The sequence below is a fragment of the Mya arenaria genome, chromosome 16 (assembly GCF_026914265.1).
Source record: "Mya arenaria isolate MELC-2E11 chromosome 16, ASM2691426v1".
Lineage (NCBI taxonomy): Eukaryota > Metazoa > Mollusca > Bivalvia > Myida > Myidae > Mya > Mya arenaria.
The window spans coordinates 9,930,070-9,950,226 of NC_069137.1; the positions used below are offsets into that span (position 1 = coordinate 9,930,070).

General features: G+C 34.2%; 1 protein-coding gene across 3 annotated transcripts in view; it reads left to right on the forward strand.

Moving 5' to 3' along the window:
• Positions 1–675: 675 nt before the first annotated feature.
• The window catches only part of LOC128222470 (uncharacterized), a 37,988-nt gene continuing 18,506 nt past the window's right edge, over positions 676–20,157 (forward strand). For 2 of the 3 annotated variants that reach the window (XM_052931484.1, XM_052931485.1), the window contains exon 1: positions 723–795. The gene's annotated coding sequence lies outside the window, so the exon portion shown is untranslated. Of the gene's footprint in view, positions 796–20,157 lie in introns of all 3 variants that reach the window. The other variant, XM_052931483.1, reaches the window with a different exon arrangement.

Here is a 20,157-nt window from a genome sequence, read left to right on the forward strand (position 1 = left end):
ATATAAGGAATAAACTGCGGGGTTGATGTCATTATCAGGGATATGAACGCAATTGGGCTGGTCAAAGCACGCGTGGAGTCCTTCGGACTCGTCACACTTAGAACAGCCCAATTGCGTTCATACCCCGATAATGACATCAACCCCACAATTCATTCCTTAAATAAAATAGACGACTTCTCAACGCAAACTGACATGAATACTTTTGTTCAGTATATAACGTCCGAATTTTAGAACAAAATATGTTAATTTTTTAACCCTTGTCAAGGTGCCGTCCTGACCGGGCGCAACCATGGTCATAGAACACAAAAACAAACATTCAGAAAACAGATAAAATGGAACAATAACACGAAACTCAAACGACACACTAAATATATTATATTTAAAACTTGGGATGTTTATCATGGATTGTTATATCTGATGCCAGTTAGTGACATATCGCTGTACGCCTGGAGCAATAATTCACATTACTTAATTTATTTAATTATATGTGTTCGGTTCCTCGGCTCTTTTGTTCAGATTGGATCATCATAACAAATGCAAGGATTTTAGGTCAGAATTTAACAGGCAGCCAAATTGCAGTCATTTTAGTATAAGTAGGAGGTGTCATCGAATAAGCATGGGTACATTAACGAAATTTTTTGTTCGAGATGAACTCTGATATCACCTCTTTGTATATAATTATGAAGGTTTATATAACGAAATTATTTGCAATGTGTAAGTGGCTTCAGGATTAACATTTATTTAATTTAATTTGATTTAGTGAGAAATACAGAGAGAAAAGAGCTTGTTTAAAAAGTAAGTAAGTTTAAAGTGGGCTATGTCTGCAATTGTTTATCTAGTTTGTCAGTTGTTAGCATCATAATATTTTAAATTGACGTGAACTTTTAATAATATGTACTTGTTTCTAGCGGCGCAAACAGCATCCTCTTTATACCGCATGTTTTTTTTTTTAATCATTTTCCGTATTTCTTCAATAAACAATTATAAATTTTAGATACAATATTAAAAACATATAATACGTATTCTGATACTTCTCTAGAATGAGTATGTTATGCTCAGCAACTTGGCGATATGTTTGTTCAGTCGTAGAGAGTGCATTGAAAATAAAACAAATTTAGATTCATAAATAATTTACAAACTAATCTTAAACTAGTCTGTGGTTAAATACTTGATAGGCAATTACTGTAGTATTGACATTGATATATAAAGCCACATCCTAACATAACTACTTAAGGCTAGTTTTGGGCTAGATACTGGATATGTTATAAGTGAATAACTGACAGTGAGATATAAGGCCATACCATAACTAAACTATCTTAGGCTAGTCTGTGATTAGGTACTGGATATGTAATGGCTGTAGTACTGACAGTGAGATATAATGACATACCATAACTAAACTATCTTAGGCTAGTCTGTGATTAGTTACTGGATATGTAATGGCTGTAGTACTGACAGTGAGATATAAGGCCATACCATAACTAAACTATCTTAGGCTAGTCTGTGATTAGGTACTGGATATGTAATGGCTGTAGTACTGACAGTGAGATATAAGGCCATACCATAACTAAACTATCTTAGGCTAGTCTGTGATTAGGTACTGGATATGTAATGGCTGTAGTACTGACAGTGAGATATAAGGCCATAACATAACTAAACTATCTTAGGCTAGTCTGTGATTAGGTACTGGATATGTAATGGCTGTAGTACTGACAGTGAGATATAAGGCCATACCATAACTAAACTATCTTAGGCTAGTCTGTGATTAGTTACTGGATATGTAATGGCTGTAGTACTGACAGTGAGATATAATGACATACCATAACTAAACTATCTTAGGCTAGTCTGTGATTAGTTACTGGATATGTAATGGCTGTAGTACTGACAGTGAGATATAAGGCCATACCATAACTAAACTATCTTAGGCTAGTCTGTGATTAGTTACTGGATATGTAATGGCTGTAGTACTGACAGTGAGATATAAAGCCATAACATAACTAAACTATCTTAGGCTAGTCTGTGATTAGTTACTGGATATGTAATGGCTGTAGTACTGACAGTGAGATATAAGGCCATACCATAACTAAACTATCTTAGGCTAGTCTGTGATTAGTTACTGGATATGTAATGGCTGTAGTACTGACAGTGAGATATAATGACATACCATAACTAAACTATCTTAGACTAGTCTGTGATTAGTTACTGGATATGTAATGGCTGTAGTACTGACAGTGAGATATAATGACATACCATAACTACCACTATCTTAGGCTAGTCTGTGATTAGTTACTGGATATGTAATGGCTGTAGTACTGACAGTGAGATATAAGGCCATACCATAACTAAACTATCTTAGGCTAGTCTGTGATTAGTTACTGGATATGTAATGGCTGTAGTACTGACAGTGAGATATAATGACATACCATAACTAAACTATCTTAGGCTAGTCTGTGATTAGTTACTGGATATGTAATGGCTGTAGTACTGACAGTGAGATATAAGGCCATACCATAACTAAACTATCTTAGGCTAGTCTGTGATTAGTTACTGGATATGTAATGGCTGTAGTACTGACAGTGAGATATAAGGCCATACCATAACTAAACTATCTTAGGCTAGTCTGTGATTAGTTACTGGATAGGTAATGGCTGTAGTACTGACAGTGAGATATAAGGCCATAACATAACTAAACTATCTTAGGCTAGTCTGTGATTAGTTACTGGATATGTAATGGCTGTAGTACTGACAGTGAGATATAAGGCCATACCATAACCAAACTATCTTAGGCTAGTCTGTGATTAGTTACTGGATATGTAATGGCTGTAGTACTGACAGTGAGATATAAGGCCATACCATAACTAAACTACCTTAGGCTAGTCTGTGATTAGTTACTGGATATGTAATGGCTGTAGTACTGACAGTGAGATATAAGGCCATACCATAACTAAACTATCTTAGGCTAGTCTGTGATTAGTTACTGGATATGTAATGGCTGTAGTACTGACAGTGAGATATAAGGCCATACCATAACTAAACTATCTTAGGCTAGTCTGTGATTAGTTACTGGATAGGTAATGGCTGTAGTACTGACAGTGAGATATAAGGCCATACCATAACTAAACTATCTTAGGCTAGTCTGTGATTAGGTACTGGATATGTAATGGCTGTAGTACTGACAGTGAGATATAATGACATACCATAACTAAACTATCTTAGGCTAGTCTGTGATTAGTTACTGGATATGTAATGGCTGTAGTACTGACAGTGAGATATAAGGCCATACCATAACTAAACTATCTTAGGCTAGTCTGTGATTAGTTACTGGATATGTAATGGCTGTAGTACTGACAGTGAGATATAAGGCCATACCATAACTAATCTATCTTAGGCTAGTCTGTGATTAGGTACTGGATATGTAATGGCTGTAGTACTGACAGTGAGATATAATGACATACCATAACTAAACTATCTTAGGCTAGTCTGTGATTAGTTACTGGATAGGTAATGGCTGTAGTACTGACAGTGAGATATAATGACATACCATAACTAAACTATCTTAGGCTAGTCTGTGATTAGTTACTGGATATGTAATGGCTGTAGTACTGACAGTGAGATATAAGGCCATACCATAACTAAACTACCTTAGGCTAGTCTGTGATTAGTTACTGGATATGTAATGGCTGTAGTACTGACAGTGAGATATAAGGCCATACCATAACTAAACTATCTTAGGCTAGTCTGTGATTAGTTACTGGATATGTAATGGCTGTAGTACTGAGAGTGAGATATAAGGCCATACCATAACTAAACTACCTTAGGCTAGTCTGTGATTAGTTACTGGATATGTAATGGCTGTAGTACTGACAGTGAGATATAAGGCCATACCATAACTAAACTATCTTAGGCTAGTCTGTGATTAGTTACTGGATATGTAATGGCTGTAGTACTGACAGTGAGATATAAGGCCATACCATAACTAAACTATCTTAGGCTAGTCTGTGATTAGTTACTGGATATGTAATGGCTGTAGTACTGACAGTGAGATATAAGGCCATACCATAACTAAACTATCTTAGGCTAGTCTGTGATTAGTTACTGGATATGTAATGGCTGTAGTACTGACAGTGAGATATAATGACATACCATAACTAAACTATCTTAGGCTAGTCTGTGATTAGGTACTGGATATGTAATGGCTGTAGTACTGACAGTGAGATATAAGGCCATACCATAACTAAACTATCTTAGGCTAGTCTGTGATTAGTTACTGGATATGTAATGGCTGTAGTACTGACAGTGAGATATAAGGCCATACCATAACTAAACTATCTTAGGCTAGTCTGTGATTAGTTACTGGATATGTAATGGCTGTAGTACTGACAGTGAGATATAAGGCCATACCATAACTAAACTACCTTAGGCTAGTCTGTGATTAGTTACTGGATATGTAATGGCTGTAGTACTGACAGTGAGATATAAGGCCATACCATAACTAAACTATCTTAGGCTAGTCTGTGATTAGGTACTGGATATGTAATGGCTGTAGTACTGACAGTGAGATATAATGACATACCATAACTAAACTATCTTAGGCTAGTCTGTGATTAGTTACTGGATATGTAATGGCTGTAGTACTGACAGTGAGATATAAGGCCATACCATAACTAAACTATCTTAGGCTAGTCTGTGATTAGTTACTGGATATGTAATGGCTGTAGTACTGACAGTGAGATATAAGGCCATACCATAACTAAACTATCTTAGGCTAGTCTGTGATTAGTTACTGGATATGTAATGGCTGTAGTACTGACAGTGAGATATAAGGCCATACCATAACTAAACTATCTTAGGCTAGTCTGTGATTAGTTACTGGATATGTAATGGCTGTAGTACTGACAGTGAGATATAAGGCCATACCCTTACTAGACTACTTTATGCTAGTCTGTGGTTAGATACTGGGTAGCTAATGAGTGAATGACTGAAAGTGAGATATAAAGCTATACTATAACTAAACTACCTTAGGCTATTATTTGGTTAGATACTGGGTAGCTAATGAGTGAATGACTGAAAGTGAGATATAAAACCATACCATAACTAAACTACCTAAGGCTATTATTTGGTTAGATACTTGGTAGCTAATGAGTGAATGACTGAAAGTGAGATATAAAACCATACCATAACTAAACTACCTTAGGCTATTATTTGGTTAGATACTGGGTAGCTAATGAGTGAATGACTGAAAGTGAGATATAAAACCATACCATAACTAAACTACCTTAGGCTATTATTTGGTTAGATACTTGGTAGCTAATGAGTGAATGACTGAAAGTGAGATATAAAACCATACCATAACTAAACTACCTTAGGCTATTATTTGGTTAGATACTGGGTAGCTAATGAGTGAATGACTGATAGTGAGATATAAAGCTATACCATAACTAAACTACCTTAGGCTAGTATTTGGTTAGATACTGGGTAGCTAATGAGTGAATGACTGAAAGTGAGATATAAAGCCATACCATAACTAAACTACCTTAGCCTATTATTTGGTTAGATACTGGGTAGCTAATGAGTGAATGACTGAAAGTGAGATATAAAGCTATACCATAACTAAACTACCTTAGGCTAGTATTTGGTTAGATACTGGGTAGCTAATGAGTGAATGACTGATAGTGAGATATAAAGCTATACCATAACTAAACTACCTAAGGCTATTATTTGGTTAGATACTGGGTAGCTAATGAGTGAATGACTGAAAGTGAGATATAAAGCTATACCATAACTAAACTACCTTAGGCTAGTATTTGGTTAGATACTGGGTAGCTAATGAGTGAATGACTGAAAGTGAGATATAAAACCATACCATAACTAAACTACCTAAGGCTATTATTTGGTTAGATACTGGGTAGCTAATGAGTGAATGACTGAAAGTGAGATATAAAACCATACCATAACTAAACTACCTTAGGCTATTATTTGGTTAGATACTTGGTAGCTAATGAGTGAATGACTGAAAGTGAGATATAAAGCTATACCATAACTAAACTACCTTAGGCTATTATTTGGTTAGATACTGGGTAGCTAATGAGTGAATGACTGATAGTGAGATATAAAGCTATACCATAACTAAACTACCTAAGGCTATTATTTGGTTAGATACTGGGTAGCTAATGAGTGAATGACTGATAGTGAGATATAAAGCTATACCATAACTAAACTACCTTAGGCTATTATTTGGTTAGATACTGGGTAGCTAATGAGTGAATGACTGAAAGTGAGATATAAAGCTATACCATAACTAAACTACCTAAGGCTATTATTTGGTTAGATACTGGGTAGCTAATGAGTGAATGACTGATAGTGAGATATAAAACCATACCATAACTAAACTACCTTAGGCTATTATTTGGTTAGATACTGGGTAGCTAATGAGTGAATGACTGAAAGTGAGATATAAAGCTATACCATAACAAAACTACCTTAGGCTATTATTTGGTTAGATACTGGGTAGCTAATGAGTGAATGACTGAAAGTGAGATATAAAGCTATACCATAACAAAACTACCTTAGGCTATTATTTGGTTAGATACTGGGTAGCTAATGAGTGAATGACTGATAGTGAGATATAAAACCATACCATAACTAAACTACCTAAGGCTATTATTTGGTTAGATACTGGGTAGCTAATGAGTGAATGACTGATAGTGAGATATAAAGCTATACCATAACTAAACTACCTTAGGCTATTATTTGGTTAGATACTGGTTAGCTAATGAGTGAATGACTGATAGTGAGATATAAAGCTATACCATAACTAAACTACCTTAGGCTATTATTTGGTTAGATACTGGGTAGCTAATGAGTGAATGACTGAAAGTGAGATATAAAGCCATACCATAACTAAACTACCTTAGGCTATTATTTGGTTAGATACTGGGTAGCTAATGAGTGAATGACTGAAAGTGAGATATAAAGCCATACCATAACTAAACTACCTAAGGCTATTATTTGGTTAGATACTGGGTAGCTAATGAGTGAATGACTGAAAGTGAGATATAAAGCCATACCATAACTAAACTACCTTAGGCTATTATTTGGTTAGATACTGGGTAGCTAATGAGTGAATGACTGAAAGTGAGATATAAGGCCATACCAAGACTAAACTACCTTAGGCTAGTTTGTGGTTAGATAATGGCTAGGTAATGAGTGAATGACTGACAGTGAGATATAAAGTTATACCATAACTAAACTACCTTAGGCTATTATTTGGTTAGATACTGGGTAGCTAATGAGTGAATGACTGAAAGTGAGATATCAAGTTATACCATAACTAAACTACCTTAGGCTATTATTTGGTTAGTAACTGGGTAGCTAATGAGTGAATGACTGATAGTGAGATATAAAGCTATACCATAACTAAACTACCTTAGGCTATTATTTGGTTAGATACTGGGTAGCTAATGAGTGAATGACTGATAGTGAGATATAAAGCTATACCATAACTAAACTACCTTAGGCTATTATTTGGTTAGATACTTGGTAGCTAATGAGTGAATGACTGAAAGTGAGATATAAAACCATACCATAACTAAACTACCTAAGGCTATTATTTGGTTAGATACTGGGTAGCTAATGAGTGAATGACTGAAAGTGAGATATAAAGCTATACCATAACTAAACTACCTTAGGCTATTATTTGGTTAGATACTGGGTAGCTAATGAGTGAATGACTGAAAGTGAGATATAAAGCTATACCATAACAAAACTACCTTAGGCTATTATTTGGTTAGATACTTGGTAGCTAATGAGTGAATGACTGAAAGTGAGATATAAAACCATACCATAACTAAACTACCTTAGGCTATTATTTGGTTAGATACTGGGTAGCTAATGAGTGAATGACTGAAAGTGAGATATAAAACCATACCATAACTAAACTACCTTAGGCTAGTATTTGGTTAGATACTGGCTAGGTCATGAGTGAATGACTGAAAGTGAGATATAAAGCCATACCATAACTAAACTACCTTAGGCTATTATTTGGTTATATACTGGGTAGCTAATGAGTGAATGACTGATAGTGAGATATAAAGCTATACCATAACTAAACTACCTTAGGCTATTATTTGGTTAGATACTGGGTAGCTAATGAGTGAATGACTGATAGTGAGATATCAAGTTATACCATAACTAAACTACCTTAGGCTATTATTTGGTGAGATACTGGGTAGCTAATGAGTGAATGACTGATAGTGAGATATAAAGCTATACCATAACTAAACTAACTTAGGCTATTATTTGGTTAGATACTGGGTAGCTAATGAGTGAATGACTGAAAGTGAGATATAAAGCCATACCATAACTAAACTACCTTAGGCTATTATTTGGTGAGATACTGGGTAGCTAATGAGTGAATGACTGAAAGTGAGATATAAAGCTATACCATAACTAAACTACCTTAGGCTATTATTTGGTTAGATACTGGGTAGCTAATGAGTGAATGACTGATAGTGAGATATAAAGCTATACCATAACTAAACTACCTTAGGCTATTATTTGGTGAGATACTGGGTAGCTAATGAGTGAATGACTGATAGTGAGATATAAAGCTATACCATAACTAAACTACCTTAGGCTATTATTTGGTTAGATACTGGGTAGCTAATGAGTGAATGACTGAAAGTGAGATATAAAGCCATACCATAACTAAACTACCTTAGGCTATTATTTGGTGAGATACTGGGTAGCTAATGAGTGAATGACTGAAAGTGAGATATAAAGCTATACCATAACTAAACTACCTTAGGCTATTATTTGGTTAGATACTGGGTAGCTAATGAGTGAATGACTGATAGTGAGATATAAAGCCATACCATAACTAAACTACCTAAGGCTATTATTTGGTTAGATACTGGGTAGCTAATGAGTGAATGACTGATAGTGAGATATAAAGCCATACCATAACTAAACTACCTTAGGCTATTATTTGGTTAGATACTGGGTAGCTAATGAGTGAATGACTGAAAGTGAGATATAAAGCTATACCATAACTAAACTACCTTAGGCTATTATTTGGTTAGATACTTGGTAGCTAATGAGTGAATGACTGAAAGTGAGATATAAAGCCATACCATAACTAAACTACCTTAGGCTATTATTTGGTTAGATACTTGGTAGCTAATGAGTGAATGACTGAAAGTGAGATATAAAGTTATACCATAACTAAACTACCTTAGGCTATTATTTGGTTAGATACTTGGTAGCTAATGAGTGAATGACTGATAGTGAGATATAAAGCTATACCATAACTAAACTACCTTAGGCTATTATTTGGTTAGATACTGGGTAGCTAATGAGTGAATGACTGAAAGTGAGATATAAAGCCATACCATAACTAAACTACCTTAGGCTATTATTTGGTTAGATACTGGGTAGCTAATGAGTGAATGACTGAAAGTGAGATATAAAGCTATACCATAACTAAACTACCTAAGGCTATTATTTGGTGAGATACTGGGTAGCTAATGAGTGAATGACTGAAAGTGAGATATAAAACCATACCATAACTAAACTACCTTAGGCTATTATTTGGTTAGATACTGGGTAGCTAATGAGTGAATGACTGATAGTGAGATATAAAGCTATACCATAACTAAACTACCTTAGGCTATTATTTGGTTAGATACTTGGTAGCTAATGAGTGAATGACTGAAAGTGAGATATAAAGCTATACCATAACTAAACTACCTAAGGCTATTATTTGGTTAGATACTGGGTAGCTAATGAGTGAATGACTGAAAGTGAGATATAAAGCTATACCATAACTAAACTACCTTAGGCTATTATTTGGTTAGATACTGGGTAGCTAATGAGTGAATGACTGATAGTGAGATATAAAGCCATACCATAACTAAACTACCTTAGGCTATTATTTGGTTAGATACTGGGTAGCTAATGAGTGAATGACTGATAGTGAGATATAAAGCTATACCATAACTAAACTACCTTAGGCTATTATTTGGTTAGATACTGGGTAGCTAATGAGTGAATGACTGAAAGTGAGATATAAAGCTATACCATAACAAAACTACCTTAGGCTATTATTTGGTTAGATACTGGGTAGCTAATGAGTGAATGACTGAAAGTGAGATATAAAACCATACCATAACTAAACTACCTTAGGCTATTATTTGGTTAGATACTGGGTAGCTAATGAGTGAATGACTGAAAGTGAGATATAAAACCATACCATAACTAAACTACCTAAGGCTATTATTTGGTTAGATACTGGGTAGCTAATGAGTGAATGACTGAAAGTGAGATATAAAGCTATACCATAACTAAACTACCTTAGGCTATTATTTGGTTAGATACTGGGTAGCTAATGAGTGAATGACTGAAAGTGAGATATAAAGCTATACCATAACAAAACTACCTTAGGCTATTATTTGGTTAGATACTTGGTAGCTAATGAGTGAATGACTGAAAGTGAGATATAAAACCATACCATAACTAAACTACCTAAGGCTATTATTTGGTTAGATACTGGGTAGCTAATGAGTGAATGACTGAAAGTGAGATATAAAGCTATACCATAACTAAACTACCTTAGGCTATTATTTGGTTAGATACTGGGTAGCTAATGAGTGAATGACTGAAAGTGAGATATAAAGCTATACCATAACTAAACTACCTTAGGCTATTATTTGGTTAGATACTGGGTAGCTAATGAGTGAATGACTGAAAGTGAGATATAAAACCATACCATAACTAAACTACCTAAGGCTATTATTTGGTTAGATACTGGGTAGCTAATGAGTGAATGACTGATAGTGAGATATAAAGCCATACCATAACTAAACTACCTAAGGCTATTATTTGGTTAGATACTTGGTAGCTAATGAGTGAATGACTGAAAGTGAGATATAAAGCCATACCATAACTAAACTACCTAAGGCTATTATTTGGTTAGATACTGGGTAGCTAATGAGTGAATGACTGAAAGTGAGATATAAAGCCATACCATAACTAAACTACCTAAGGCTATTATTTGGTTAGATACTGGGTAGCTAATGAGTGAATGACTGAAAGTGAGATATAAAGCTATACCATAACTAAACTACCTTAGGCTATTATTTGGTTAGATACTGGGTAGCTAATGAGTGAATGACTGAAACTGAGATATAAAGCTATACCATAACAAAACTACCTTAGGCTATTATTTGGTTAGATACTGGGTAGCTAATGAGTGAATGACTGAAAGTGAGATATAAAACCATACCATAACTAAACTACCTAAGGCTATTATTTGGTTAGATACTGGGTAGCTAATGAGTGAATGACTGAAAGTGAGATATAAAGCCATACCATAACTAAACTACCTAAGGCTATTATTTGGTTAGATACTGGGTAGCTAATGAGTGAATGACTGAAAGTGAGATATAAAACCATACCATAACTAAACTACCTAAGGCTATTATTTGGTTAGATACTTGGTAGCTAATGAGTGAATGACTGAAAGTGAGATATAAAGCTATACCATAACTAAACTACCTTAGGCTATTATTTGGTTAGATACTGGGTAGCTAATGAGTGAATGACTGAAAGTGAGATATAAAGCTATACCATAACAAAACTACCTTAGGCTATTATTTGGTTAGATACTGGGTAGCTAATGAGTGAATGACTGAAAGTGAGATATCAAGTTATACCATAACTAAACTACCTTAGGCTATTATTTGGTTAGATACTGTGTAGCTAATGAGTGAATGACTGAAAGTGAGATATAAAGCTATACCATAACTAAACTACCTTAGGCTATTATTTGGTTAGATACTGGGTAGCTAATGAGTGAATGACTGAAAGTGAGATATAAAGCTATACCATAACTAAACTACCTTAGGCTATTATTTGGTTAGATACTTGGTAGCTAATGAGTGAATGACTGAAAGTGAGATATAAAGCTATACCATAACTAAACTACCTAAGGCTATTATTTGGTTAGATACTGGGTAGCTAATGAGTGAATGACTGAAAGTGAGATATAAAGCTATACCATAACTAAACTACCTTAGGCTATTATTTGGTTAGATACTGGGTAGCTAATGAGTGAATGACTGATAGTGAGATATAAAGCTATACCATAACTAAACTACCTTAGGCTATTATTTGGTTAGATACTGGGTAGCTAATGAGTGAATGACTGATAGTGAGATATAAAGCTATACCATAACTAAACTACCTTAGGCTATTATTTGGTGAGATACTGGGTAGCTAATGAGTGAATGACTGATAGTGAGATATAAAGCTATACCATAACTAAACTACCTTAGGCTATTATTTGGTTAGATACTTGGTAGCTAATGAGTGAATGACTGATAGTGAGATATAAAGCTATACCATATCTAAACTACCTTAGGCTATTATTTGGTTAGATACTGGGTAGCTAATGAGTGAATGACTGACAGTGAGATATACAGCCATACCATAAATTTAACTACCTTAGGTAAGTATGTGGTTAGATTCTGGATAGCTGATAAGTGAATGTCTGACAGTGAGATATAAGGCAACATCCTCAATAAATATACCTTAGGTTAGTTTGTGGTGAGACACTAGATAGGATGTGTGTGAATGACTGACAGTGAGATATAAGGCAATACCTTTACTTAACTACCTTAGGCTAGTCTGGGGTTATATAATGCATTAATAATGAGAGAATAACTGACAGTGAAGTATAAGGTCATACCCTAACTTAACTACCTAAGGCTAGTCTGGGGTTAGATATTGCATAAATAATGAGGGAATAACTGACAGTGAAGTATAAGGTCATACCCTAACTGAACTACATTACGCTTGTTCGTGGTAAGACACTGGATAGCTGATGAGTGAATGACTGAGGGTCAAACGCTTTGCTGAATAGTGGCGAATTCCACTTTGTTATTGACATAATATATTTCACACCACAAATATTTTATAACCTTGATATAATATTTACCTGACCCATAACGGATTAGCTTGATTAATTATAAGACATCATGTTATTGTCAATAATAATTGTTATTAGTTTAATGGTGACCATTGATAGTAAATTGTTGATCATTGTTAGTTCAATGTTGGTCATTGTTAGTTAAGTGGTGGTGATTATAAGTTCAATGGTGGTCAATGTTAGTTTTCTTGTGGACATTGTTAGTTCAATTGTGGACATTATTTGTTCAGTGGTGATCATTGTCAAATCAATGTTGTTCATTGTTAGTTAAACGGTAATCATTGTTAGTTCAGTGGTGGTCATTGTTAGTTCAATGGTGGTCATTGTCATTTCAATGGTAGTCATTGTTAGTTCAATGGTGATCATTGTTTGTTCAGTGGTGATCATTGTAAGTTCAATGGTGGTCATTGTTAGTTCAATGGTAGTCATTGTTAGTTCAATGGTGATCATTGTTAGTTCAATGGTATTCATTGTTAGTTCAATGGTGATAATTGATTGTTCAATGGTGGTCATTGTTATTTCAATGGTAGTCATTGTTAGTTCAATGGTGATCATTGTTAGTTCAATGGTAGTCATTGTTATTTCAAAAGTGGTCACATTTAGTTCAATGGTGGTCATTGTTAGTTCAATGGTGGTCATTGTTGGTTCAATGATGGTCATTGTTAGTTCAATTGTGATCATTGTTTGCTGAATGATTATCATGTTTAGTTCAATGGGGGGCAATGTAAGTTCAGTAGTCGTCATTGTTAGCTTAATGGTGATCATTGTGTGTTCAATGTTGGTCATTGTTAGTTCAATGTTGATCATTGTTAGTTCAATGGTGATCATTGTTAGTTCAATGGTGATCATTGTTAGTTCAATGTTGATCATTGTTAGTTCAATGGTAATCATTGTTAGTTCAATGGTGATCATTGTTAGTTCAATGTTGAGTTTTGTTATTTTAATGGTGGTCAATATTTGTCGATTGTAATCACTGTTAGTTCATTGATGATTAAAGTTAGTTCAGTGGTGTTCATTGTTTGTTAAATGAGGATAATTGCTTGCTCAATAAACACTGTAGTTGTTAGTTTTACGATGGTCATTGTTTATTCATTGATGATCTTTGTAAGTTGAATTGTGATCGTTGTTTGTTCAATGGTGGGTTTTGTAAGTTTAAAATGGGCTAAGGTGCAATTAATTCACGACAAGTCAGTTTGCAGTACAACATACATCGTCGCATAATGATGTTGGACTACTGAGTAAAATAAAATTATATCATCTATCAGATGTCTCCTATTGGTATATTCACGAATACTGTCAAATTTTTACATATTACCTGTTTAGCCGTGTAATGGTATCATAACAAATTAATTATAGAGGTATTGTCTTGACGTGAAGGTCGAGTAACATGGCCCAACAAATTTAAATTATTCATTTAACACTTCAAGACAGCGTGGACTTGTCAAACAATTCCAAAAGAGTACTTTTACAATAATGAATGCTAACACGCATTTTAACGTGGTCAGAAATGCCTATACGAGCCTCGTACATGAATATATTGTTCAACTTTTCTCTAAAAACACTATGTTTTAAGTGGTACCGTTGTATCTTCATAGCATTTCGCCATTTTCCAATGTGTAATACAAATAGGTGCCATAACAATAATAAGTAATTAATAAATAGTGTAAAGACATGTCACTTTTGAGGCTAAATTGATTTCAATATTTCATTACAATAGATCCTTACAAGTCCACTTTATAGGGCATTCATTTTTAATAGCAGACAAATCATTGAAGTATAAGGTCATACATTGAATGTTTTATCTATTATATTTAATAATATGTTTTTACAGTTCTAAATCGATTTAAAAAAAAAAAACACACAACATTATCTTATACCAAATTTATATCAATCATATTAAGAGAAAATTATTAGATTTTTGTTTCGAAATGATAATGTGAAATCATTCGGAAATAAGGAGCTTACATTAAGAAAATGTTTTTAAATCGCTGAATAAAATTCATCAACCCCTGAAGCTTATGTCTTGCTGAACTCCTGCTGACTAAACAGTTGTAAACGACCAGATAAATGGGTAAGGTTCATTGTTAGTTCTGTGGGGATCATATTTTGCTCAGTGGGTGGGGATAATTGTTGGTTCTGTGGTGATTATAGTTAGTTCAGTGGGTGGGGATCATTGTTAGTTCAGTGGCAGGGAATCATTGTTAGTTCTTTGGGGATCATAGTTAGTTCAGTGGATGGAGATCATAGTTAGTTCAGTGGGGATCATAGTTAGCTCAGTGGAAATTATTGTTAGCTCAGTGGGGATCATATTTAGTTCGGAGGAGATCAAAGTTAGTTCAGTGGGGAACATTGTTGGTTCAGTAGGGATCATTGTTAATTCAGAAGGGATCATTGTTAGTACAATGATGGCTAATGTTAGGTCAGTGGTTGTCCTGGTTAGTTTAGAGGTAACCATTGTTTGTTTAATGGTGATCATTGTTTGTTCAATGGTGTCAGTGTTAGTTTAGTGGTGATCATAATTAGTTCAGTGGTGATAATATTTAGTTCAGTGGCGATCATTGTAAGTTCAGTGGGGATCATTGTTAGTTCAATGATGGTTAAAGTTAGATCAGTTATGTTTTATGGTTAGTTCAGAGGTTACCATTGTTTGTTCAATAGTGATCATTATTTGTTCAATGGTGGTCAGTGTCATTTTGTGATGATCATTGTTAGTTCAGTGGTGATCATTGTTAGTTCATCAGTGACCATTGTTAGCGAAATGGTTATCATTGTTAGTTCAATGGTTATCATTGTTTGTTTAATGTTGATCATTGTTTGTTCACTGGTGATCATTGTAAGTTCAATGTTAATCATTGTTAGTTCAATGGTGATCATTGTAAGTTCAATGTTAATCATTGTTAGTTCAATGGTGATCATTGTAAGTTCAATGTTAATCATTGTTAGTTCAATGGTGATCATTGTAAGTTCAATGTTAATTATTGTTTGTTCACTGGTGATCGGTGACAACAGGGTAAGTGTACAATATTCTATAAAGGAGGTGCACATATACCTTCTCCTCAGGCAGAACCTCCGCCTCTTCCTCCACCTCAATGAAAGCGACTTCCACAAGGAGCCACACCAAAAGCAAATAGAACCCCTTCATCAATAGAGGACATTGACAAAATAGACAAAAAACTACATACATAAGTAATTGTCTTACAAACATAGATGGAAAATGATTAAGCTATTACAAACCATATTTATGAAATTAACGGGATAGAAGTATGAAACAAACATTAAAACGTCAGTAACATTGATAATGCATTAGCCTGCAAGTTGACGTAAAGATTTAATGCATAAAGTGTAGGGCGGAATAGCGGTTATTATTAAAGAGGTTAAATGGTTGTTACACAAGTGTTAAAGGCAATCGTTAGATCGGCTGATGATTTGTCCATTTCAGTAGAGTATTAAATATTTGACCAAGGTACATTCTTTGAACCGAAAACAATCTTGAGAGCTTTCACAATGTTCGTTTTATTAATTTCCTCAACAATACGTATAACGTATTCTGATGGGAACAGATCAGGTACAAAAACCAGAAAGGGTATTGCATATGTAAACACTTTATGACATGCAGAAAGATGAGAGTAAAGAGTTATTTGATGCAAGTGATCTACGTAAAACTAAAGTCTTACCCAATCAACCATGAAAAGTGCAAAAGGTGATCAAAAGTGGAGGAAGCACCCAAAATATTTGTGCAGATTAAAGTAATTTACGCGTAATTTAACAGCAGATACAAACTATTCATCATTATCGCTGTTAATTGATTATAATGTTATATTAAATGTACTTGAATATCTTCTTATAAAAGCCATAAATATTAGGTCGTTTTGAATTCCTTTTTTTTAAACTTTGTTTTTCGTCGTCTGTATACCCTAGTGCTGTTTACTAATTAGAAGCGCAAATTATGACTTATGTTTAACACCGAAAGAGGGTCATAAACAAGTTGTTTACCTATGCGCGTCGAAATACAAAGACGTAAAATACTCACTTAAATCACATTATTCGTACTATTTCACGTTTTAAACTAGTACAATGAAAATCAGGGTTATTCAGTGCATTACTAGTAGTAAACGCGTGCACGTAACCATACAGAGGGGTTATACTATACTACAATTTCAAATACCACCTTGCTGCGTTTATCCTTACAATCATGTAAAGTTTTCTGATGTTATATCTCCAACAGCTAGAGGTGAATAACTAAATATTTGAAATCTGATTAAGAATGCTGTCATCATATATCATACCGAGCTCTAATGTTGAAATATTTGTTTACATAATTACCTTGTTTATTTAACACAATCCTCCGAAATAATTTTGTGGTTATCAGCGTTGAGTTATATAAATGAGATAATAAGCGTTGTTCAAGATAGTTTATCAGAAACGTTAAACTTTTATATTTAACAATCCTTAACAGACATTATTGCTTTACTTCCAAGTGAGTGAATTGTCCAAGGTTAAACATGACAGACTTTATTTCGTTTAAATCAATAACATTCGAAATGGCCTTTATGGATATGCATGGTTGTCAAGAACATGCAACGCTGTAAGTGGCATGTTTACAATGTGAAATAGTCATTTCATTGAGAAATGTAAAGAAAATAGTTAGTAAATTGTCATTTACAGAAATATGAAACGGGGTAAACAAGTGCATGTCACCTCGATACTGTTTGTTTTTGTCTTACACCTGTGCGTAAAAATAGTGTTTCAAAATTTTGCATTCATTTAATCGGTATAAATTGTTTACTGTTTAATCTCACAAAATAGTAGTTTTTACCAAGTCTTAGAATTACGTGGACAGCCCTATAAAATTTAATGCTTTATATATAAATGTCTTTCTTATTCAATATCTAACTACTCATAACATTAAACTTCCAATTAGTTCGATCTTGATTAACAATGTTAAAGTTCACTTCATACACGAGTCAAACATACACTCACGTAATTAGTTTAAAACTTCCGTCTCAACGGATAATGTCAATCATAGATACAACCTTGAATACCAGCACGTTTATATTGGTATTGGAATACAATACATTGCGCTGCCAATCTAGATCAAAGAGCGTATTTCAGGAATTAATTTAAAGCAAGTTATAATTGATGAATCGTTTTAAGTAATTACTCACCGCCCAACATTAGTGGTACCGATACTTCATTTATGTCATGTATAGGGAACTAAACAAACGAACAATTATAATGCTTGAATCCTTAATTCTGTAAACGTTAATTAGGGGTAAATTTTTCAGGTATTATGCTGCATTATATGGATACCCTTTGCCTGTTTACATATACACACGATTGATTTGATATATTATAACTTCGTGTCAATCAATAAATGCTCTTTTTTATTTTGTTCATAACCAAAAATACTAAGTCAATCAGGCGCCATAATTTTAAGTTAAAGTAATGATAGTATGGAGTTATGTAACCTTATGCAATGAGATGAATATTGGTCGTTGGAGCTATAAGTAAAAATGATAACTCAATTTTAAAAGACGCCGACACCAACACCGACATCGTCGCCGTCAATTTTAAAAGCGACTTTTTCACTAGCTTAGTTCCAGTAAGGTATATTGAATAAGAGTAAACGATGTAGTCTGCCCAACGCCAATAGATGACAGCTAAACAAGATTAAGAGTGCCTGTACATGTAGCAACACAATGACGTTAAGTTGCATTTGAGTTTAAACGTCTTCTAAAATATCAACATTTAAACTTAAACTTACAGGCTCGCTAATACCGACATCAGTCCCTTTGCAAGTGCTTTCGTACAAGGCATTCTAAGAAAGTACAATGTACACTTACCTGGATCACTTAATGCACAAACAGTAGCATCCACGTATCCGTTAACGAAGGGTTCGCAACCTATTAATGACATAGTTAAAGTTATTATATCTCAAGTGATCTGTCCATGTTAATTTTTCATATACCCATCATGGGCAATTTCGTACTGCCACACACTGACAGTAGCGTTTTGACCGGTTGACATGATACTGTCTCATAGTACGCGCGTCTAAAAATAGGCATTTTTGGTTTCCCACGTCTGAGGTGGTAAGCGCGTATTAAGGTTACACACCACCATTGTTATTCCCTATATAATTCAATGTAAAATTATGATTTTTAGACAACATTTAAAGGCATTTCAAGCGAATTCAGGCTATGATAACCACATATATTCTTAAAGTACAAGCTTTAAATTACCTTTTAAGCCAATAAAAAGGGGGGTCAAGTTATTCCTAAGAGAAATCACCCCACTTGAAAAACAAACTCTAAAAATTGCACCGTCCGCCATGACAGATCTTCCAAAATGACCTTTCAACTATAGGGCAGCGGTTTATGCTTTAATCTCTACTCGAAATGATAAATCAAGCAAGAATAGATATTTAAGGTATAAAAGTTTCAGGAATAATGATTGTTTTGATTTACAATGTATTGAGCATGTGAAAACATGTCTATCAATCATAAGAACATTTTTTTTATTGAGAATTTTCCACACAACGGAAGTACATATGACGTAATGGTGACGTCATTCCTATAAAATGTGTTATAAATCTGGTCACCGGTGTTTGCATTATTTCTAAACGACATATGCAACTAAAGGACAGCTAATGTAAACAAACAATAATTACAGAATGAATTGATTAAACTTGAAAGCTGTGTAATGATAAAAATTCCTATAAATATAAATGTAATTGTGTTCGGTAAAATAAAATAAATATTGCACGGCTTCGCCTCGGGTAACAGTATTTCCCTCATGTTGACAATATGTTCTGTCACACTGAAAGCCATGCAATATTTATATACTATCACCTGGCTGAGTTCTCATTAAAACAATTTAAAGCATCGTTTTCTAAAGTTTCCACAACCACAGCTCGAGGTGAATGCGCAACTATTTAACTCTCATTAAGATAAAAAGTATAAACTATTTCAAAACATACCTTGTGATATTTAACGCTAGGCGAAGTCAATTATGAATTTAAAACAACCCATCCGATATGAATATGTGGCTGTCAGCGGTAGGAAAGAGTTAAATGATTGAGATAAGATTCAATCAAAGAACTTTAATCCTAACATCGCGCTAGGTATTTCGAAAATAAATAAATGTTGTAAACAGTTAAGTCTTACCTTTAAAAAAAC